Source organism: Lactuca serriola, chromosome 4 (assembly GCF_051521515.1).
Source record: "Lactuca serriola cultivar US96UC23 chromosome 4, Lser_US96UC23_V15, whole genome shotgun sequence".
Lineage (NCBI taxonomy): Eukaryota > Viridiplantae > Streptophyta > Magnoliopsida > Asterales > Asteraceae > Lactuca > Lactuca serriola.
The window spans coordinates 372754510-372756744 of NC_136411.1; positions in this window are offsets into that span (position 1 = coordinate 372754510).

The window sequence follows — 2235 nt, forward strand, 5'->3', positions numbered from 1 at the left end:
ATAGAACAGCATGCTGGTACTAGGCTAGGGATCTTCAGGATTTCATGATAATGTTGCCTGATTTATGATGCCTGCTAGCCTAGGGTTTCTTCTGTGGGAGGTTTCCAGTGTTCCTCTAGGAGTGAGGGTTGAGTGCTTGTTATGTATGTTCTTCACTAGGGTGTTGTGGTGATAATTGATATAAATATGGGTAGGTGTGGAAGGTAGTATGGGCCCATACTACTGAAAGCACATGACCCATACGCGTATCAAAGAAACCATGACCTCTAGGGTTCGGTTGGGAGTTGGTTCCCGGTTTTGTGGGAAGTATCTGAGATCTTGTGGTGTTTTTCAGTATGGTGGTTACGAGGCATGCTGGGAGCGGATCCGAGTCAGGATCGGGAGCAGGAGAGGGTGGTCAAGGTGGGTCAGTACCGCCCGAAGTTATTGGTCAGATGAGCACAGGCGAGTTGGATGCTAGGATTCGTGAGATCCTGCATGATGAGGTTGATGCATTATTCCGGACCGAGTTGCCGAAGCTGTTTGGTTCGATCAAGACCGCCATGCTTGAGTATTTTGATGAGCTCTATGCGGCTCTCACAGAGACGGCTGCCGCGGCAGCTACAGTGGCTGTAGCAGCGGCAGGGGGAGGAGCCGTTCGAGGTTTTCAGTATCGGGACTTTGATAATACGAAGCCTCCGACCTTCGATGGGGTTTAGGACCCGATTGTTGCTATGAGATGGTTGTCGGACGTGGAGGGGTGTTTCTTCACGTGTTCATGCCATGCTGATCAGAGGGTGAGGTGTGCTCTGAACCTGTTGAGGCTTGGGGCGAAGGATTGGTGGAGATTGACCACGGGGTCATATTCGGATGCACAGAGAGCTGCGGTTTCATGGGATCAGTTCCAGGAGATGTTCATCACTCATTATGTTCCGCAGGTTGAAAGGGAGACATTGACTCAGGAGTTCCTGGAGCTGAAGCAGGATTCGGAGTCGGTGACAGAGATCACCAGCATGTTCACTGAGAGGGCGATGTTTTGCCCTGAGTTCGCTTCGGAGCAGGCTCAGATGTCTCGATATCTGAGTATGCCCAAGAGGGATATCAGACAGTTTGTGTCTACGCAGAGATGCGAGACCTTGTTGGAGTTGTAGGAGGCCGCTAGGCGGCGTGAGTTGGAGATTAACTTGCAGTTGCGAGAGCAGAGGCAGGCTCCGGTGCAGTCGCAGCCGGCGCCGAAACGGTCCAAGACCGTTGATTCTAGGTTGGGAGATCAGAGCAGCCACACTTGTGGGAAGTGTGGGAAGGGTCACACCGGAGTTTGTAGGTCCGGTGGTGCATGCCGCAAGTGCGGAAAGGAGGGGCACTATGTGAGGGATTGTCGGCAGACAGCCTCGGTTCGGGATTTGAGGATTTGTTATCATTGCCATCAGGTTGGACACTTGAGGGTCAACTGTCCACAGCTTGCTGCAGGTCCGATGCAAGCTCCAGCACCGGCCACTTTGAGGTTTGTGGGTGGAAGTCAGGGTGGAGCGGAGCCCCCAAGGGCTCAGGGTCGTGCTTTTTAGCTTACAGCGGAGGAGGTCAGGGCAGTGCCGGATGCAGCTGCGGGTATGTTTCTTTCTTGATGTCTTGTTATTTGGTAATTATTATGGAGTATTGTTTATTTGCTAGTCTCTTTGTATGATTTTTGGTATTGTATTCGTTGTTCCTTGAGGGTTGTGGTATGGTTATGGGTTTGGTGTTGGAAATTTCGTTGGTTATCACTCATGAGGATTATTAGTGGGAATCTGGCTTTTGGTCTGAATGTCGGGTAGCATCTGCAGTCTGAGGAGTGGTTAGCTGAAGATCGGGTTTCTTTCGAGCCCGGGATGATCAGTGTTGTTATGTAAATTTGTGAAGTTTGCTCGTTCTGGTGGGAATCAGTTCGCGTGTAAGGTTTTGTGTTGTGTAGGGTTGTCGAGGGAGGTCGGTGATGGTGACCGGTGGTTGATAGTCAGTGCTCTAAGTGGGGGAGAATTGGAGAATTCTCCGGAAGATCGATAAGCATGAGAGGTTGTTTAGCTGTTGGGATTCAACAGTGGTTCTGTCAGCCGAGCGTAGGCTGGTATGAGCAAGTGTCAGACAGGCGTGGCGGGATGCAGACCAAGGGTGATTGATTGTGGGAGGCCTGGGATCGGGCCGGGATTGAGTATGAAGAATAGATAGAGTTCGGAACCCCTGGAGGGCTAGAACAGTATGCATGGGAGAGTTTCCTGG